Raw genomic sequence first — 16,580 nt, forward strand, 5'->3', positions numbered from 1 at the left:
TATCCATTTTTACTACAGTAGAACCTCAGAGTTATGAACACCAGAGTTACAAACTGACCAGTTAACCACACACCCCATCACCTCATTTGGAACCAGAAGTACACAATCAGGCAGCAGCAGAGACCCGCTCCCATCCCTCCCCCCCGCCTCCCGCCCCAAAGCAAATGCAGTACTTTGTTAAACGTAAACTATTAAAAAATAAAGGGAAAGCAGCATTTTTCTTCTGTATGGTAAAATTTCAAAGCTATATTAAGTCAATGTTCAGGTGTAAACTTTTGAAAGAACAACCATAAATGTTTTATTCAGAGTTACGAACATTTCAGAGTAACAAACAACATCTATTGCCCAGGTGTTCATAACTCTGAGGTTCTACTGTAATATCTCTTACCAAATAATCAATCTTGTTTCACATATTTGTTAAAGAGATATTAGAATTTACAAAGATATCAGATAAAGATTCTTATATAATCATCCCAACCAACAAGTAACTATCTTTAGACCATATTTATGTGCTTCAAGAGGTGCACCTAGATCAAAATCAAGGGAGTTGATTTACAATAGGAGCTGAATTTGGCCCTTTGTGGGGTATTGTCGTTAAAGAGACATGGTTAGTAAAGTTTTCAAAAAAGAACAGAATGCAAAATAGATTTCACTTGACTAGTTTTATCTACACACAGGCATTTCTGAACAATCTTTCAGTTGGTTCATAGTAATGTTTGCACATTTCATATCAGAAATAGACTTCATTCCCCTTTTCTTAAGCTACTTCTTTAGAACAATGAAAGGGGAAACAGTATATAAAATAAATTGATTTGTTTGATAATGCAAACCTGCAAAAAAGTATTTTAGGTGCATCCTGCATTTTTTACAAACACAATGGAAATATACTGTAATAAATTCTGTGCACATCTTTCATGGAAAATCAAAATTAAACACTGCTTTAAAAATAAATAAATAATACTCTGTATCTGGGTCTAATTTACCCTCCAATTACATCTTTAAAACAAACAATTAAAAACTAAATTCAAAATCATATAATGATTTTCAGTTCTGACATGTTTTTACAACCTGTTTAGCTGCCTGCTAGCAAAAACATTTTAGTCTGTTTTATTTATTTATTTATTTTATTTTTGAGGGTGTGGGAGGGAGAAAATACCACCACCTTCCTAAACAGCTGTATCAATTTGCTTTTAGGGCACTGATTACCATATCTGTGGTGGATTGCCTGCATTTGGTATAGAATGGGATTAATCCACTATGGCTCCTCACTTAAAACACTTTGCTGCACTGCTTTGCCCTAGCTACACTATGGGTCAGATTCTTAAAATTACATAGGCACCTGAATATGTAGGTGGGCATCAAGGCCTGCAGCCTCAATGGTGTTTAATTTCCACTGAAATAAGTGGGAGTTAGGTGCCTAAAGACCTCTGGTCCCTAGTGTTTTTCAAAAAGCATTGAGGCACCTAGGTCCCAATGAAATAATTGAAATTTATTTCAATGAGAGTTAGCTATTTTTTTTTTAAATCTCACTATCTGCTTATATAGGCACATAAATACCTTTGAAGATTGGCTAAATCTCAAAAGAATTTAGGCACCTAACTGCCAGTTTGGCCACCTAAATCCCAGAATCAGGCACTATGGGAATTCAAAAAAACCCCAATCAGCTGCTGATGAACCTGCAGGCACCTAAACTTGCTCAGCAACTCAATTTTTGCAGTAAAAGTTCCCTAGGTGCCTGTATTTCTGCCTCTGCACATACACACTTCAGCCCCACCTTTGCATCCAAATGCCTAAGCCCCAGTGTGGTACGTGAACCAGAGAAGATAACATTCCTCCACCTGACTCACTTGCAGTGCCCGATCAGTGAGCATGTTCAGACAGATCTCACCTACCAGATTGGGCCACCATAGGCCAGCTCACACAAAATGGCCAGAAGCGGAAAGGCCCTCCTTCATAATGTTTCGCCTAGTGGTTAGGATATTCATTTGGGATGTAGAAGACCCCCAGTTCAAAACCCCCTCCACCTAAGAGGAAGAAGAGATTTGGACTGGGATCTGCCCCCTCAAGTATGTGCTCTAACTACATACAGTTCTAGGATGTTCCGATGTGGGATGCTCTCCATCGCTCCTGTTGAAGCTGGATAAATAATTTAAGGTTGTAATTGGAGCAGGGAGTCTCGATCCTGGGCTACAGAGTCATTCTCATGCTCTGTCTGTATGTCTCTCTCTCTGGTCCAATGAGTCTTTCATTATTTAATCTGAGTGCAACAGCTGCAACAGAAGAGACTGAGGGAGTCTCATCCCAGAATATGCCATACCTCCAGAGTTTGGAGTACTCTCCTGAAAAGTTGTAGCTGCCATTTCAAATCCCTTCTCTCCCTTGGTGGGTGGGGTGGAAGAGAATCTTGAACTGGAGATCTACTACATCCCAGCTGAGTATCTAACCACCAGACTAGAAGTTATGAGGGAGGTCCTCCTCCCCGTCCCCTGGCTTCTTGATACAACAGTGCAGGCACCTAACCCAAAGAGAGGATTTGCAGCTGAGAATCCCAATCAGCGGGAGGTGCCTCCCTCCGGCCCAGATGTAGATGCCTATCTCCGAGAGGGATGGGGCAAAGGACACAACCCTTAACTTGGCATCTTCCATTGACTAGCTAAAGTGCTGGCTTTTGTGGATCTCATTCTGAGGAGCCTATCTCTCCCCATACATTTTATAGGGAGCCTAGGTGCCAAACAAAGGATTCATGAATCCTAGTTATTTTCTAGGCACCTACAAGTCAGGCATGGTGACACTCAGCTTTACCACACCTAAATTTCTTTGTGAATCTAGCACTAAGTGCCTATGTCACTTTTGAAAATGGGATTTTTAAGAGCTTTTGGAAATTGCACTCTTTGTCACACAAAATTGTACAGAACTCAGGCTAGCTTGGAAGGCTGAAGTGGAAATTAGTTCTTCTGGGATCTGAACCTGAGCTTCCTGAGAATCTAGGTACAGATATTAAAAAAAAAAAAGATGCTTATATTACTGAATCATTGCCTTATTACCTATAAATTGTGTAATTACCTCCTCTTTGTTCACAGATTCCAAGGCCAGAAGGGATCATTGTGTTCAACTAATCTGACTTCTTGTGTAACACAGTCTATAGACTTCCCCCAAATAATTCCTATAGTACATCTTTTACAAAAACATCCCATCTTGATTTAAAAATGGTCAGTGATGGAGAATCCACCACAACCCCTGGTAAATTGTTCCAATGGTTAATTACCCTAACTGTCAAAAAGTTACCCCTCATTTCCAGTCTGAATTCTCTCTTTAACTTCCAGCCTTGGATCATATTATACCCTTTCTCTGTTTGACTGAAAAGCCCGTTCTAAAATATTTGTTCCCACATAACTTACAGACTGTTATCAAGTCACCTTAACTTTGTTAAATTAAACAGATTGAGCTCTTTGAGTCTACCACTATAAGACATGCTTTCTAATTCTTTAATCGCTTTCATGGCTCTTCTCCAAACCCTTTCCAATTTATCAACCTCCTTTCTGAATTATGAACATCAGAACTGGACCCAGTATTCCAGCAGTGATCACACCAGTGCCAAGTAGAGAGGAAATAACAGCCTCTGTACTCCTACTCAAGATTTTCCTTTTTATGTATCCCAGGATCACATTAGTTCTTTTGGCCATGGCATCACACCGGGAGCCATATTTTGCTGATTATCCATCATAACTATTTGATCACAGGATGACTATGAGCCACCAATGTGATGTGGCCATGAAAAAAGCTAATGCGGTCTTAGGATGCATCAGGCGAGGTATTTCCAGTAGAGAGAAGGTGTGTTAGTACCATTATACAAGGCACTGGTGAGACCTCATCTGGAATATTGTATGCAGTTCTGGTCTCCCATGTTTAAGAAAGATGAATTCAAACTGGAACAAGTACAGAGAAGGGCTACTAGGAAGATCGGAGGAATGGTAAACTTGTCTTATGAAAGGAGACTCAAAATGAATGCTTGGTTTGTTTAGCCTAACCAAAAGAAGGCTGAGGGGAGACAAATATATCAGAGGGGTAAATACCAGGGAGGGAGAGGAATTATTTAAGCTCAGTACCAATGTGGACACAAGAACAAATGGATATAAACTGGCCACCAGGAAGTTTAGACTTGAAATTAGATGAAGATTTCTAACCATCAGAGGAGTGAAGTTCTGGAATAGCCTTCCAAGGGGAGCAGTGGAGGCAAAAGACATATCTGGCTTCAAGACTAAGCTTGATAAGTTTATGGAAGGGATGATATGATGGGATAGCCTAATTCTGGCAATTAATTGACCTTCAACTATTAACGGTAGATATGCCCAATGGCATGTGTTAGGATGTTAGATGGGGTGGGATCTAAGTTACTACAGAGAATTCTTTCCTGGGTGTCTGGCTGGTGAGTCTTGCCCACATGCTCAGGGTTCAGCTGATCGCCATATTTGAGGTCGGGAAGGAATTTTCCTCCAGGGTAGATTGGCAGAGGCCCTAGGGGTTTTTTCTCCTTCCTCTGCAGCATGGGGCACGGGTCACTTGCTAGGGGATTCTCTGCGCCTCAAAGTCTTTAAACCAAGATTTGAGAACTTCAATCACTCAGACAATCGGTGAGAGGTTTGTTACAGGAGTGGGTGGGTGAGATTCTGTGGCCTGCGTTGTGCAGGAGGTCAGACTAGACGATCATAATGGTCCCTTCTGATCTTAAGGTCTATGATTCTATGATAACTCCCAAATCTTTTTTCAGAGATACTGCTTCCCAGGATAGAGTTCCCATTCTGTAAGTATGGCCTACATTCTTTGTTCTTATATGTATACCTTTACATTTAGACATATTTATATATATGTATAGTGTTTGCTAACACCCAGTTTACCAAGCAATTCAGATTGCTCTGAATCGGTGACCTCTCCTCTTCATTATTTATCACCCCCCCCCCAATTTCTGTGTTATCTGCAAACTTTAGCAGTGTTTAGTTGATAAAATATATTAAGTAGCGTAGGGCCAAAAATCAAATTCTACAGGACCCCACTGGAAACATACCTGCTTGATGATGATACAATTACATTTTGAGATTAATCTCTTAATCAGTTGTAAATATATTTAATGTGTGCCATGTCAATTTTATATTGTTCTAGTTTGTTTGTGTTTAATCAAAATGTCATGTGGTATCAAATCAAATGTCTTACATAAGTCTAAGTATATTACATCAACACTATTACCTTTATCAACCGAACTTGATATCTTTTTTTAATGAGATTGCAAATTAATTTAACAGGATCTATCTTCAGCCCATGTTAATTAGCATTAATTACATAACTCTAATTCTTTATGAATTAAGTCCCATGTCAGTTGCTCTATTATCTTGCTCAGGATCAATGTCAGGCAGATAGATCAATAATTACCTGGGTCATCCCATTTAACAGTTTTAAAACTGGCACAGAATTAGCTTTCATCCATTTTTCTGGAACTTCCCCAGTACTCGAAGACATATTGAAAAATCAACATTAATGGTCCAGCAAGGTCCGCAGCCAGCTCTTTTAAAACTCTTGGATGCAAGTTATCTGGACCTTCTGACTTAAAAATGCCTAACTTTAGTAGCTTGTGTTTAACATCTTCCAGAGATATTAGTGGAGTGGAAAGTGTTACCTTCACCACCACATGATGACACTATATCATCTGTTCCCACCCACAATCCAAAACAGAGATATATATGGAACACTTCTGCCTTTTCTGCATTATTATTGATAATTCTACCATTGCCATCTAGTAATGAACCAATATAATTGTAAGAATTCATTTTGTGACTTTTTAATATATTATAAGAACTCCTTATTACTATCCTTAACTCTGCTTGCCACAGATGTCTCCTTATGTCTTTTTGCTTCCCTTATCAATTTTCTACAATTCCTAACTTCTGATTTATATTCATTACTATCAATTCCCCCATTCTTTCGTTTGTTATATATTTTTATGATGATGATTATTATTTATAGCTGCCTTAACATCCCCTCTAAACCAGGTTGGAAACAGTTATTGTTGAAACAGTGATTGTCACATTTTGGTTAATAGTCAAGTCTCGACAATGGTTTCCCCTTAACTTCTGCACTAAAATCAACTTCTTTGTTCTAGCCTTCAAGCCAACCTAGCACCTCCCTAAATCTCTTCTCTCTTTGGTTTTAATTTGTCTCCCCACCCCACTTCTCTATCTCATGCCTCACAATTAATTACCATCTGCTTGCTTTTCTCACATGCTAGTTCTTTCCATATGTTGTCCCCTGCGACTGGAACCCCTATCTTGAAATAGTCCAACACAGCTAAGTCCATAAAACACACTTCTTTCTCCCTGTAGAGAAATGTTAATTAATTAGATTAAACAAATTAACAACCCTTCTCTCTTCTCCCCCACTATAATTGGTAGGATGCATGGAAAAGGTCACCATTCAGTCCAAACACTTTTCTTTGCATCTTTCAACCTTTTTTGTTTTTTGTATCTATTTAGAAGATGTTTGGTACAGCAACCCTCCATACTATTGGGCTATACAAATAAATAATAATACTTACAGCACAGTTAATTATTTCCTTACATTGATCATATTCATTTGTAGTTGTGTGCAATAATATTCAGTCACACACAGATTCTCACATTAATTTACAATTCTTCTCTGATTCTGATCTTCTGTTCAGAAAGTCTATTTTTTTATCTATTTTTAGGAAACAATCATTGAGATTTTCTGACTCCTTTCAGGATAAAAGGGCCTTTTGAGTAGCTGGCATACCACTTGTAATTGTTGCTCAGTATCTCCTCTGGTATATCATTCTAGTAAATGATATTTCATCTACAGATATTTTCCAGTGCATTTAATTGCAGGCTCCAGGGCACATAACAATAAGAAATCATTAATTCAACCATTATGGATACGAATTTAAACATGACTTGTGTTTTAAAAAAATAGATTGCAGATTAAATGTTGTGCTGTGAAGAAGTCACAAACCAATAGTCTACCACTTCTCTTCACACACAGCTTTCTGAGGTAGACATTTTGATCAGAAGATTCAGTAAATGCAGGGAGCAATCCACTCTCTGTGCAGCATTTCACAATAAAACAAGCTGTTGAACTTATGCAACTTCTGTGTTTTTAACATTCCAACAGCACTTATATGTTAAGCCCCAATTGTACTCCAAATTGATTCCTTAACAAATTGACTGCATTTATGAAGTTTTCTTGGGGGATGGGATGCCTGTCAAATTAATTTACTTGTTTATTTAAATGTAGGCACACTAGGATATTCACATGACATACATGTCCTGTTCTGAGGAATGTTTCAAGAGTCAGGAGTCATACTATAATATGCCAACATACTTCAACACAACACAGCACAAAGAACACAATGAAAAATAATCTGAAATAATAAATACTGAATAGATACAAAATGCTGAACTGGCTCCTGGAAAATGTACAGTAAAATATTTGAGGCAAAAGTGATTCCAATATTACACTCACAATTGGCTGTGACCTCAAAATTCTGACCCACTTTAAAAATAAAAATTACTATTTTATATTCACAAAAGTCCTGCTCCCATGGATGGAACTAATCTATTTGTTGTGCCATATAAGGTTCATTCATTTTAAAAAAGGATATCAAACTGCATTTACTATGCAAATGTGTTAACCATGTCCAAACTTTCCAAATCCGAGTGGCTAAAGTCTTGCACATAAATCCATATTTAAGTACCAACATAAAGGTGAACAGATTTTAGTGTGCTCTTAATTCTCACATCTCCTTCTGAAGTCACCAGGATCTGAAGGAGCCTAAATATCGATTTAAACACCTGAAAATATTTGCTCCAGTGCCTACAGAAGCAATTTTCAACGCAGGAATTTTCACTATAAATGATTATTATTATGCAAAGCTGGGGTGTCACATCACAAGACTCATTTGGACTAGCTGTCCTGCCACAGACTCCGAATCACACACACATGCATAGAAATGTAATATTATGTAACCCACCCTTTGCCAGACACTGGGAAAATTCTATTATATTTCCTGACTTTGGGGGGCCAATTCAGCTTTCCCCAACCAGATTTCCTGGGGGTCAGGAGATGCTGCAGCTTCCAGTTTGGGAAGATATTGAAATGTCACAGAATATCTCCCCCTGCCCTAACCATGATTATTCTATAAACCAACATGTTCAAACCTTTCACAATGCAGAGAAGAGAGCTTACACTGGTTTGCTTTCTGTCCTTGTTTAACTGCATGCAAATGTGTGAAAGCTTTCGAAGCTGGGTTCCAGGGGCCCAATTCTGCACCCACTGAATACAGTGGCAACACTGCCATATATGACCCAGATCATCAGCTGGTGTAAACAGATGTTGTACCACTGAAGCCAATGTAGCCAATCTGATGTGGCCCTTTGTGTTTAGTTGATATTGTTACAGCACTGCACTTCCGTTATACTTTTTTTTTCCTTTTTTTAAGGAAAAATAAAACCTTCAACAGTTACTTTTTTATATAAGAGTTTTATATGATTATGTAACCTAAAATTGTTTTTGCTTGAGTGTTTTATTTCTGTTTATAAAACGTTGCATAATTTAAGTGAATTACAGTGAAATTTGTCCATCAGCAAAATATCTATAATCCACCTAAACCCTCAAAATAGGGTTTAAGAGTGACTTAAGTGATGCGTAGGCATTCTACATGTGGTGAATTTTCTCCTCAATGTTTAAATTTGACAAACTTTTAAAAAGACCAATTTTTGTACAATCTGAGGGTGTAAAAGTTGTTAGAAACCCAGCAAGGACACTGGGAAGACTATTTAAGGGACTATTTAACAACCACTTAGAATCTGAAGTTGAGTATGCCTTTGTATTAAACAGTCATATATAGGCTTGGCAAAATTCGATCTATTTTTATAATTTCAACAAATAATATTTATTTAAAATTTATTTTAAGCCTCTTTTTCTATTTCTATCAATTTAAATGTTCCCAGTTGCAGGATATGTGGGGGATCAGACAATATTTAATTTCAGCAGACATTGAGATTCAAAAAGTAAAAGTTTCATAACCATTAAAACACAAATTGTCAACGTCATGCCAAAATATACAAAGTAAATATCTTTAAACCAAACTCTAATAAGTTCTCAAGCAATAGGTTTTTCTTACTTTGCCTTTAGAAAATTTTGATTATTATTGATGGGAATATTTTTTCCATCACTTTGCGTATGGATGGTGAAATCAGTGTTTACCAACACTTATCGATAGTAATCTAATCCTTCCAAGCCTAGTCTTAAAGCACCCTTACTATGAAGGTGAGGGAGAAGTCTAGTCAGAACCTGGATGAGAACTGGAAAAAGGGACTCCAGAAACTCTTGAGCTGACAAGGAGGGTTGTGTTCTGCCTTGATTTGGCCTAGAGAATTAAAATCTGATCCTTTTTCTGAAACTCCCAGACTGCTGCTGATACTATACTTACATCGAGAAGAAGACCTGGTTTTTACTTCTTTTAAAAGTGAAGTGTTTATTATTCCTGCAGAAGACATAATGTATTCCAAGATAAAAGGATTATGGAGCTCTTAGACCCTGAATAAGAAATTGAATGTGCATGGCCACATCCCAGAACCTGCCTAGACTCTCACTGACTTCAATAGGGCTCCATGTGGGTGCACAATCAGTTGCCAGATTGGGGCCTTTGTCTAGAGCCCTATCACTGCAGTTGATGTATAGTTGTGAAATAACTGTAGATAAGAATAATGTTTAAGTTCAAAGAGCTGCATGTTTGTGTGATTTTATTGTTTCCATCAATGAACAACATATTGTGCTCTTTCAGAAATTAAATCCTATACACAGTAGAATTAGATGGCATAAGAATATTTACTTTTGTATTTATATTCATGGGTGGCGAACCTCCTACAAAATACGGGACAGGAATTTATACATGAGAAGTCGGAATGGGAACGATGAGTGTGGGAAAAGGAGGAAAAATAACCATGAGGTGCCAGTCCTCTTTTATAATTTTGTTTCTATAATACAAAGAGGTATAGTAAAGTAGAAGTCAGAGTGTTTCTATATCCAAGCCATGGCATCTAATTTGCACTTGTACTGACCCAGGGATTCACACTGTTCTCCCAGCTCATGATTAAAACCTGATCCCTATGACCCACCACAAATATAAAAAAATGCAATTATGCCCTACGCACTTAACTTTTCTTAGATCATTCACTTTTGGTCAAGCTTCTGTGCCATAACAACCATTGACGGAAATGCTGTCATGACCAATAACAATAGATATGCCTCACCTCATGTCCATTTCAGTCTGGGTCTTGTCATAAACGACTCATCAGAATCACCCCACGTCCTTCCCTGATTGCTACACATACAAGGTAACTCCCTAGCACTGTCTAGAGCATTTCCTTCTTCTACCCCTTTCACTTGCTTGAGGTTGGGTTAACTGAACATATATGAAACTGGACTGCAGGTACCAGGAAGAAAGGGGGCCAAAGTAAGGATGGAGTCATGGTTTTAATTCTGAATTTTGAAGGAGTTTGGGGTGTATTGCAGTCAGACACAACACATTAAAGGGTGAGATTTTCAAAGGTGCAAATGGCTATGAGGCACCCAACTCCCCACTGACCTTCAATGGAAGTTAGCCACCTGCCATTGAAGAGCTCCCCTGAGCTTTACTGTTTCCGTGTAATTTGTTCCTTCCGCTTGCCCCCAACCTCCCGCCTAACTTTGGTTTTATGCATATTTATTAAACAAGACCAACTAAGGTGAAGATATTACAAAATCAAAGACTGGTCTCACACAAGTCTTTTTCAAAACACTTTCAAGCAGTGCTTAAAGATATTTTGAGATGCACCTTAGTACCCATACATATGCTCAATGCTTCCTTGAGACACTATTACGGGTAGTTTCAACAGAAGACCACCTAAAATTGTTATGAGGTGCTGGGCCCAATTCTACCCACAAATAAATTCACTGGGAGTTTTGTCTTTGACTCCAGTATAGTATCCATTATAGCTCTCATTTGGATTTATTTCACAGAAATTGTGTGTGTTCTTTGAAGATGTCAGCAACAGAATTTTAGTTTTAGTAACCGATATGAGATCAACTATGATCAGGATCAGTGTGAATTCTAAATTATTATGTGGGCTCATTTTCAAACAGTGCTTTTTATTCAATTACATTAAATTACAACAAATTGAAATGAATGTGGTTCAGTGATGCAAAGTCACAGGAGTTTTCAGAGCTGTTATTTTCTTCATCTGATTTTTGCACTTCACATAATGGTACCCTTGGATTTCATAACCAAACTGTCATACTATGAGTTATTAGTTATTCACAACTTTATCATCATGCCCGAGATATTATTATTCCTTCTTCTTGAGTTTAAGACACAGTGATAATATGAAATTGAAATTTCATTGCACTGCAGCCAAGGAAATGATTACTACAAAAGGCACATCTGCCTACAGCTCACAAAGCACAAATGTGCAAAGGAAGATCTATGGACCACAGTAACTGTACTCTGGTCATTTATGAATATTTTTTCTATTAACAGGAGTGTCAGAGTCATTTAAGAGAAAAGGGATGGCTGGCTTAATCTAACATTTTATTATTGATTTATTTAACTCTATGTTATATGTAGCATCCCTGTGGTAGCAATATGAAATATAGGGGAAACACCAATAATAGGTCTTTGTGGGATATCAAAGAATACCTATCTCTTATATTGGTCTTTTCATCAGTAGATCTCAAAGTGTTTTACAAAGGTCACCCTACTTTACAGATAGGGAAACCGACAAAGGGATGGGAAGTGACTTTCCCAAAATCACCTAGCAGGCCTGTGGCAAAGCAAGGAATAGACCCCCAGGTCTCCTGAGTCCCAGTCCAGACACGAGGCCATTGGCACTTGATCACTTTATAAGATAAACATGTATAAAATATGCCTGCTAATAGTAAAAGAAAACAGCAGACAATGTTGCTTTCTGGTTACCAAAGTACTATTATAAGGGAAATGAGCGCATCACTTTTGAAATCAGGGGAGGAGGGATGTTGTCTGGGCTTGCTGGAGGAAGGTAGCAGTATTGGAAAGTGTGTGGGGCGGGACGGGGGGGCGTGAGAAGGAGATCAGAAACTGTTGCAAAAAGGTGGGTGATAGTCAGCTGTGTGGTGCTGACTCACCCCTTGGGAATGTAAGGATCCAAAGGCTTTAAAAGGTGCAAGTCCTGGTGGTGGAAGCCCTTTCTCCATACAGTAGGCAAAGCAGCACCCACCTTCCCTCCTCTTGAGGTGCAAATATCAGGTGGGTCAGGACCTGTTATGGGCACTGTGCTAGTTACTCCTTTTTAGTGGGTCTGGGAAGGAAATTTTCTCTCACCACCATATTGGCTTTGGTGGAATGGGGATTTTTGCCTTCCCCACAGCAGGTGTCAGGGAGGACCTATTATGGTGAGGAGGAAGCGGGGTTAGGCTGTATGTCGCAACTTATTTGGTAAGTGTGGGGTGGATGTCCAGTGCAAGTACTCCATAGGGAAATCATCCAGTGAACAGATAAATGACCTGGTAAAGGATTTAAAAAGGAGATGCTGGTTAAAGGAACGGTGGGTGGGGGAGGGGAATGAGGATCCTGTGAATTGTAAGGCAAGGAGCCAACCCCTCTTTCTGATGGCCCACCTTAACCCTCAAAGGAGGGGTGGATGAGTAAGGTCCCAGCCATGGGTTGGCTGGGGAACCTAGGCTGGTGGAAGTCCTGTGTAGTTATTTGAATGAACATGGAGTTGCCTGCACTGTACACTTTTATCTGCTAGGTAGTCCCAGGCATCTAATAATAAAGTTTCAGCTTGATTAACTCTATATCAGGTGTCTGCTGTCCTTCTTTTGGGATAGCCAGACAATCTAGGCTTGCACTTGAATCAAGAAAATCACAAATTGATTCAGATATCTGCTTTGACAAAAGAATAGGCCAGAACTTTCAAACATAACTCCTAAATACATACATCAGCATCTGGAGTGCTCTGCACCTTTGGAAGCTAAGCCACTTTTATTTATTTGCCTCAGTATGGATTTTGGAGTCTAGCGTTTGCAACCAAATTTAAAAATCGTGGGTAAAGACAGTGCAACCTTGAAAACCCAAACTTTGAGTGCTTAATGTTAAAACATATACCATTAAGCATGGCTATTCTAACCACGGAATAATTGGTTATAGTTAGTTTTGTCTGATTTAAACAATAATGCTAAATCCATGCTTGTCACACAAAAACAGCAAAAAGTGTTTAGAACTGATTGCATTCTTTGGCTAATTGTACATCTGTATTGCAAATGCAGTATGCATCTTAGCTGGAAGTCTAAAGTGTAAAGGCCAGAATACCAGAACATCAGCCACAGAGACTTAATCTTCATTTCCTAATATATAGTTGGATAAACTCAAAATTGAATTGTCATGAGCCTCTTGTTAACAGTTAACACTTACCACTGAATCGTGTTTTTGAGAGTGCTTCAGAATCTCTCCGTGGGAGGCAGCATGTCGTCATTTTAGTTGCCACACAATTTTTCTCCTGTTAGACAGACACACGTTGTGCCTTTTATTAATACAAATGGTACTGTCATCTCAAAATACGTCACACTACTTTTTGTTTTTTATCCTTTTAACTTTCCGTAAAGGGCAGGCCTCCACACATACTAGTTTCAATTAGCTAAATTCCTCTCTTCTTTTCCCCAAGAACACTATGAGTCGAAGTTAAGACAGAATAGTCAGTGTGTCACTGCTAAGTTTGGATTTGTTTATTGATTTATTTTTAAAACATCAAGCCATCTTATTACCCATACACACAATAATAATAGCAAAAAAGACTTTGCAAGGTATGCCTGAGGCTACCAGTTTACCACTGATTTGTGTTATAATAATCTTCAGCAACGTATCTGTCCAGATCCGCCACTGACTTAGAAACAGATTTTCAGCTCGTTTCTAAGTTATTTATAACAAACAATAATTTGCAAAATAAATGCAATTGAATTTTAAAAATCTCCACATCACCTGTTTAAAGGCAGGCATTTTGCAATTTCACTTCAAGATACCAAATGGCACAATAATGAGATCTGCTGAATATAACATGTTATTCTTTATATATTAGGTGCTTTGTAGCGATATGTAGCAAATGCTAATATGGCTGCCACCAAATAGAAATCCATTTCCAGTGTTCAGTATTGTGCTTAGAAGCACTGTCACTACTACTTGTACGATCCCTTTCGGAGCTCAAAGACACTGCAAAACATGAACAGGCTACATCAGCTCTCCTCTTGTTGTCACTGAACTAATCGATAAAGACAAGCACTTTGTGTGATAAATAAAACAATAAGGGACGAAGGTGAGGTAACCTTGCATCCTACGAGCTCTCTAATAAAACTGACATAAATAGTGTATTCAAGAAATCAGGTCTAATGCATTAGCCACAGGACGGCCCTTACTAATGCAGTACAAACAATTTTTCAGTGTGACAACAATTATGCTGTGTAAACATATACTGCTTTCAAAGATCACTGCTTCCTACAATCCAACCACATGCCCTTATCATAGGGAGCAGACACGACTTTCAGGTGGCTGATGAAGAAACGGACGATCATCCATGCACAATATAGATTTCTAAAGGGTATTAGAAAAATGTACAGTAACTCCTCACTTAACATCAACTGTCGTTTCATTGTTATGTCCCTGATCTATTAGAGAACATACTCATTTAAAGTTGTGCAATGTTTCCTTATAACGTTGTTTGGTCGTGGGGACTTGGAACCAGGGTGGGCCAGCAGCCTCCCATCAGATCCCCTCCAATCCCTCCCGCCCCCCAGCAGCCCTGCAGATCAGCAACTCCCCCCTCCCTCTCCATGCCTCCCTCCACAGCAATCAGCTGTTTCACGGGTGTTCAGGAGGCTCTGGGGGGAAAAGGGGGAAGGAGCAAGGATGCGCTGGGTGGATGGGGTGGAGTGGGGGTGAGCCGGGGGCTGAGCACTCCCCAGGCAATTTGGGAAGTCGGCGCCTGTGCAGCCGTGCATGCGCCGTCCGGAGGGAGTGGTGTGCTCTAGCAAGAGAGTGTGGGTTCGTCATCTCATTCAGTTTCCGCAGGGAAGTGTTTGCAGCCACAGCCATGCATCTATTGTGTCTCCTCCCTCCTGCCTCCCTCGGTGCTGCCAATATCCTGGTTGATATCAACACAGTTGCTTTAGAAGAAGCTCAGGAAGTTCATGAGCAGGTCCCCAGACAATCCTCTGATTAGAATTTGTTTAAAACTTATACTGTGTAATGTCTTTCGTCTGGTGAAAAAAATTTCCTTGGAACCTAACTTCCACATTTACATTAATTCTTATGGGGGAATTGAATTTGCTTAACATCAGTTCGCTTAAAGTCACATTTTTCAAGAACATAACAACGTTAAGAGAAGAGTTACTCTGCAACCTATTTGTTGGCTGCTGTCAGTGAAAAACATTTTTTAACAGCTACAATAAGGATGACAGACTTTCACCCACATTCTGGTCCCAGTGAGATCAATGCAAGTTTTGCCATTGTTCTTAAAAGGACCAAGATTTGGTCCATAATTGCTATGTGCTGATTCCACATTGAGTAGCTCTTATTCCCAATGAGTTGTCCCATTGACTTCAGTCAAACGACTCATGTAAATAAGTGCTAGTCAGTGCCAGGGCTGAAGAACTGGTCCTCATTTAAATACAAAGATGGGGAATATCTACAAATACTGATGTTAGATACCACTGGATGGATAATGATGTCTGAATATAATGCACTTATGAAAAAAATATTGGTGCAAAGCATGACTACTTATTAATAAACAACTTGTAAAGTGTCTTCGCTAAACTGTGGAAGTGTCCATCTGGATATTTATTACATAGTTTGAGAGGAAGCCTAACATTACAGTAATTAGTTTATACACACCCTCTGAGGAATCAGGTGCTGAAGATTAAGACAACTTTTATTCCAAGCTATGATAATGTTTCAAATCTCTCCATATGCTAGCATCAGTTTTTTCTGGGGATTTCAATGCTGACGTAGATTCTGACCACTATTCCAACTCTTTAAGAGTAGTAAGTGATTAAACCTAGGATACAAGACATAAGGATATAAGGAATGGCTGGATAGTGAAAACCCACTAGGCCCAACATATCTTCCCCCTTTCAATATTTATTTTAACCTTGAACTTCCCTGTTTAGTCACTGCATATAATTTAACTCACACTATATGCAGTAAGTGTATTTTAAATTCATTCATACTCCTACTTCGATAAGTTTAATACTTTTATTGCTGAGTGAGGTAGTTCTCTTACAATTACCAACCTCACAGTGAACACTTAAATAATGAATCCATTCCCTGTAATTTCCTCACCATTCCTCATTCGGTCCCATATTTTGGAACTTATACACGAGCCAAATGAGTGAACACCAGTCTGTACTGGGATTAACAAAACCTCTATATCCTTTTGTTGTATTAAATACTCTATTATTATAAATTGAAATCATCCTTACTGATATAATCCCTCTTTGGTAAACACATCCTT

General features: G+C 38.8%; 1 protein-coding gene across 5 annotated transcripts in view; it reads right to left on the minus strand.

The window, feature by feature from the left end:
- NLGN4X (neuroligin 4 X-linked) overlaps positions 1-16,580 on the minus strand; it is a 251,139-nt gene that overhangs the window by 192,849 nt on the left and 41,710 nt on the right. Inside the window, exon 1 of one of the 5 annotated variants that reach the window (XM_078854032.1) lies at positions 13,493-13,541. The exons of the other annotated variants lie outside the window; for them this stretch is intronic. The gene's annotated coding sequence lies outside the window, so the exon portion shown is untranslated. Of the gene's footprint in view, positions 1-13,492; positions 13,542-16,580 lie in introns of those variants that run through there. 5 annotated transcript variants of the gene reach the window in all.

The sequence above is a fragment of the Lepidochelys kempii genome, chromosome 1 (assembly GCF_965140285.1).
Source record: "Lepidochelys kempii isolate rLepKem1 chromosome 1, rLepKem1.hap1, whole genome shotgun sequence".
NCBI classification, from domain to species: domain Eukaryota; kingdom Metazoa; phylum Chordata; order Testudines; family Cheloniidae; genus Lepidochelys; species Lepidochelys kempii.